The 6,222-nt window shown below is 23.8% G+C and overlaps 1 pseudogene; it reads right to left on the bottom strand.

Annotated features, from left to right (window-relative positions):
- Positions 1-1,426: 1,426 nt before the first annotated feature.
- On the bottom strand, positions 1,427-2,709 carry LOC143220271 (cytochrome c oxidase subunit 1 pseudogene; annotated as a pseudogene).
- Between the last annotated feature and the right edge of the window lie 3,513 nt (positions 2,710-6,222).

Here is a 6,222-nt window from a genome sequence, read left to right as displayed (position 1 = left end):
ATATATAAAGGTGAATTTAAAGATACTAAATGAATAAAAAATAATTTATAAGAATTAATTATTATATATAAAATTATAGCTATTCATAATGTTGATGATAATATTCAATTAAATAATAAATGTCTTGTTGGAGGAAGTACATAAGGAATTAATCCGAAAAATTAATAATAAGAATATATATCAATAAATTTATAAAAATAATAATTATTGAATTATAATTATAAATTATAATGAATTCCTTACATAATAATTTAATAAATTTAATAAGTAAAATATTAATTCAATTTAAAACAGTATAATAATTATTTAATAAAATTATATAAAATATGATAGGAAAATAAATAAATATTCAATTAGAAATAAAATTTCTATAATTATTTATTCTAATTATTGGATCAAATATTTCAAATAAATATATAAAATTAAAATTCATTTATTGAAATTAATTTTTTTTATTATAATTTAAATGAATTAATATATAATTTAATTTAATTATTATGTATAATAAGTTAAAAATTATAAAAATATATAGTTCACATAAAAAAATTGGTCTTATTCGTGGAATTCATTAAAAGTAATTTTTACTATTATTGATTTAAAAGGTCAATTCTTCTAAATTTAAGATATTTAGTGATTTAAATATTTAAAAAATAATAGGGGATATTAATTTTAAATTGACAATTTCATGTTATATATTTTAACTAATTTTTAAATTAAACTTAATTTTTAAATCATTTTATAAAATTAGTGAAAGATGTTCTTTCAACAGTAATAGGCATAAATCTATGATTTATACGACAAATTTCAGAACAGTGTCTAAAATATAATCCAGCCCGTCAACAAAGTAAGTTAAATTGTTTAATTCGTCCTGGAATTGCATCAATTTTAACACCTAAAGAAGGTACAATTCAAGAATGAATTACATCATTTGATGAAACTAATATACGTAAAGGTAATTTTATAGGAAAAACTATTCGATTATCTGTATCTAATAATAGAAATTGATTTAATGATTCATATATTAATATGTATGAATCAAATTCAATATTATTAAAATCAGAATATTAATAAGATCAATATCATTGATAACCAACAAAAATCTTTATACAATATACAATATAAAATACAATATAAAATCTTTAAATTTGGAAAACAAATAAATAATGAAATTATTATTGGAATAATTGTTCAAATTACTTCAATTAAATTATATTTTAATAAATATATGTGAATACATTTATTATTTAAAATATCAGTAATTAAATACGAAGTAAGAACAATAATTATTAGTATAATATTATAATAAAATTATGTAAATAATTTAAATTATCATAGTAAAAGGAATTTGAATTCTCATAAAAATTTATATATCACATGTTGCTATTTTTAATAATAAAATTAAATTTTATATAACTGAATTTTAAATTCATTGCACGTTTCTATCGTATAAAAATTTTTTAATTATTAAAATTCTACACACAATAAATGAATGATTTAATGGAGGATAATTTATTAATCATTCCAAAGATGATTGAAAAAATTTAAATAATAATAAACGTTTATAAATTAAACTTTCTAAAATTAAAAATAATAAAAAAATAATTATTCTATTTAATGGAATAATAGATCCAATTGAAGATAATAGATTTCAACAATATTGAGAATCAGGATAATCAAAATATCGTCCAGGTATTCCTATAAAACCTAAAAAATGTTGAGAAAAAAATGTTAAATTTACTCCAATAAATATTATTAAAAATTGATATACTAATCATTTTTTATATATTATTAAACCAGTGGTTATAGGATATGGGTGAATAAATCATGAAATAATAGGAAAAACAGCTCCTATTGATAAAACATAATGACAATGAGCAGCAACATAATATGTATCATGTAAAATAATATCAATAGATGAATTAGATAATATAATTCCTGTTAATCCTATAATTGCAAACAATAAAATAAAACCTAAAGATGATTTAACAGAATTATTTATTTCAAATTTTGAACCATAATAAGTTGCTAACCATCTACTAACTTTAATTCCAGTAGGAACAGCAATAAGTATAGTTGCTGAAGTAAAATAAGCACGAGTATCTACATCTAATCCAATAGTAAATATATGATGAGGTCAAACAGTAAAACCTAAAAATCCAATCCCTAATATTGCATAAATTATTCCTAAATTAACAAATACTTCTTTTTTACCACTTTCATTTGTAATAATTTGCGAAATTAATTCAAAACCAGGTAAAATTAAAATATAAACTTCTGGATGACCATAAAATCAAAATAAAAGCTGATATAATACAGGATCTCCTCCTCCTATAGGATCAAAGAAAAATGTATTAAAATTACGATCAAATAATAATATTGTAATAGCTCCTGCTACTACAGGCAAAGATAATAATAATGAAATTAATGTAAAAAAAAAAACAGATCAAGGAAATAAAGGTATTTTATCTAAATCTAATCTAAAATTTTTTATTAATATAATTGTAGTCATTAAATTTGAAGCTCTTAATGGTGATGAAATACCAGATATATTTAAATAAAAAAATGTAAAATCTACACAAGGAGATGAATGAAAAATATAATTAGATAAAGGTGGACATACAGTTCAACCAGTTCTAGATATAAATTAAAAATTCTTCTGGCAAATAATAATAATAATGAAGGAGGTAGTAATCAAAATTTAATACTATTTATTCGAGGAAATGATATATCAGGTTATCTTAATATTAAAGGAATTAATCAATTACCAAATCCTCCAATTAAAAAAGGCACAATTATAAAAAAAATTCTAGAAATAATTGATACATAAAAAATCAAGAAACTCGATAATTTATTACTAGAATTTAAATTAATTATGCTAATTCTATTAAATGTTACAATCTCAAAAATAAATCACTTTAAAATAATATTTCATAATAATAAAAAAAATAAATATAAAAGATATATATTAAATATACAAAATTTATATATTTATATCATAAAATTAAATTATATAATTTATTTAAAATTAAATTATGCTATAATCTTCCAAAATTAAATTATACTATAATTTTCAAAAATTATGTTAAAATTTTGAAACGAATAATAGTAAATAAATTTTCATAAATATCTTATCAAAATATTCCTTTTATCAGGAATATTATTATTATATATATAAGGTTGGGGAAAAAGAAATCCATTATTTTTACGTGAACTTCAAGACTATATTTAACATGTTTTGCATTGTCCGATTTAGGTCAAATATGCACCATTTTGTTCTATAATTTGTTGCCATTTTAATGGTAGCTTCATTATGCCTCTCTCATAAAAGTCTTGGTCCTTATTAGCGAAAAACTCCAGCAATTGATTTTCACACTCTTCCATTGATGCCAATTTCTTATCACTAAAAAAGTTTTGCAATGCAAGAAAAAGATGGTAATCGCTTGGTGCGAGGTCCGGACTGTATGGTGGATGCATCAAAACTTCCCAACCAAGCTCCCGGAGTTTCTGACGAGTCACTATAGAAGTGTGTGGCCTGGCGTTGTCCTGATGGAACACGACACCTCTTCTGTTGGCCAATTCTGGCCGTTTCTGGTCAATTGCTCGCTTCAGACGGTCCAGTTGTTGACAATAGATGTCTGAATTTAATGTTTGGCCATATGGAAGCAACTCGTAATAAATGATTCCTTTCCAATCCCACCAAACGCAAAGCAGAACCTTCCTGGCCGTTAGTCCCGGTTTGGCCACCGTCTGAGCTGCTTCACCGCGCTGTGACCACGATCGCTTTCGCATAATGTTGTCGTATGTGACCCATTTCTCATCCCCAGTCACCATCCGTTTAAGAAATGGGTTGATTTCATTACGTTTGGCCAAGGCTTCGCAGATGGAAATTCGATCCATCATGTTTTTTGGTGTTAATTGGTGTGGCACCCAAACATCAAGCTGTTTTTTAAACCCAGCTTTGTGCAAATGGTTTAAAACTGTTTTGTGGTCGATCTTTAACTCCTAGGCGATGCTACGACTACTAACATGCCGGTCCACTTCGATGATTTCAGTGACTTTCTCGACATTTTCGACGACGGGCCTGCCTGTGCGAGGGGCATCCTTAACGTCAAGAATACCCGAACGGAATCGACGAAACCAAAATTGCGCGTAATTAGCTGTTACAGTATCGGGACCATAAACACTATTCACATTTTCAGCCGCCTGACTTGCATTTTCGCCCTTATCAAAGAAAAACTGTAAAATGTACCGAATTTTCTCTTTGTTGACTTCCATCTTTAACGCCGTGTAACTCAGAACTGAATGGACAAAACAAAAAACTGCAAACGAATTCTTTTAGTGCGAACTGTTACCTTGACAACGAGCATAAATTTGAAATTGTTTGATCGATAATTTACGAGATATCGATCACTACAGCCATCTACCGAAAAAATAATGGATTTCTTTTTCCCCAACCTAATATATTTTTTTTAATGTAAAAGCATATAAAATATCGAACCTTAAAGAATTAATGAAATTGATAAATATATATATATATATAATAAATTATTATAAATAATTAATAAACCTTTAAAATGTTAAAATAAATTATAACTTTCAATATTTATAAATTTGCGATTATGAATAAATTATTACAAAACAATTAATAAACCTATAAATATTAAAAGCAATATTCATTTAATATTTATAAGCTATATATCTTTAAATAAATTAAATTAATAAACCTATGAAATATTAAAATAAATAGTTTTTAATATTTTATAGGTTCTGTATCCTTAAATATATTAAATTATTAATAAACCTATAAATATTAATGAACTATGTTCATTAAATATTTACAGGTTTTATATCCACATTAAATTAATAAACCTACGAAATATTTAAATAAATTATAATACTCATAGAATTTGAATTTTTAAATAAATTAAATAATTAATAAACTTATTAATATTAAACAATTTTTAATATTTATAGGTTGTGCATACTTAAATAAATTAAATAATTAATAACCTTCATTAAATAAACATTTATTTAAAATTCATAATTTTAAATAAATTATTACAAAATAATTAATAAATCTATAAGTATTAAATAAATCACATTTTGAAATATAATTACTTAATAAACTGATATTATACTTTAATTATAATTATATTCTACTCAACTAAAATAACGTATAATTAATTATTGATACTACTAAAATAGTATAAAATTAATTATTTATAATAAATTAATTTATACTACTCGACTAAAGTAGTATGAAATTAATTATTTATGTAAAATTAATTTATACTATTCGACTAATATAACATAAATTTAATTATTTATAATAAATTAATTTATTCTACTCGATTAAAATAGTATAAAATTAATTATTTATACTACTAGAATAGTGTAAAATAAATTATTGAATATATATTTAATATAAAATATTATTATATAATATAAAGATAGATTATGATTCTATAATACTTAGTAATCAGCTTATTTATATTTTAAATTTAATAAAATCTGTCAACAGCAGAAAATTTCAATGGAACAAATTTTCTTATTAAATATGCAATAAAATTAGCTCACTGCAATACTAATTGAAAATATCAATAGAGCAAACATTACACATAAAAATTTGTCAGCAGTAGAAAATTTCAATAGAACAAATTTTCATATTACATATACATTAAAATTAACTCACCAGAATACTAGTCGAAAATATCAATGGAACAAATTTAACACAATAAAATTTGTCAACAGTAGAAAATTTCAATACAACAAATTTTCATACTATGTATGGAATAAAATAATCTCACCAGAATACTAGTCGAACCAGGTAGTCCGCGTCTGAACCCGCTGAACAGTATTGGCATTAGACACGCAATTTCATGGTATGAATATTAATTAACAAAATCAAACCGTTGTTGAACGTTCCCTATTTCTATATAGTCAAACTTTTTACCGAAGGCCTTACTTTCGGAGAAGCTAACCCGTTGCATCGAGATTACGTCTTCGTGTTTAGCGGAGCGTATTAGTATACACTTTAGACACGGGCACATTAATTTCGTGTATGAATTCTTAGATTGAGTGTTAAACATATCGAGAAAGTTACCACCTTCCCAGAGTGTCAAACGGCTATGTCAATATATTCACGAATCCTGCGATTCCGAAAGTCAAACGAAGTATTCCGGGTGCGAATCCGCTGAACGGTTTTTGAAATAGACAGCGTAA

Source organism: Lasioglossum baleicum, unplaced genomic scaffold (assembly GCF_051020765.1).
Source record: "Lasioglossum baleicum unplaced genomic scaffold, iyLasBale1 scaffold0594, whole genome shotgun sequence".
NCBI classification, from domain to species: Eukaryota; Metazoa; Arthropoda; class Insecta; order Hymenoptera; family Halictidae; genus Lasioglossum; species Lasioglossum baleicum.
This window is presented reverse-complemented; position numbering and strand designations above follow the sequence as displayed.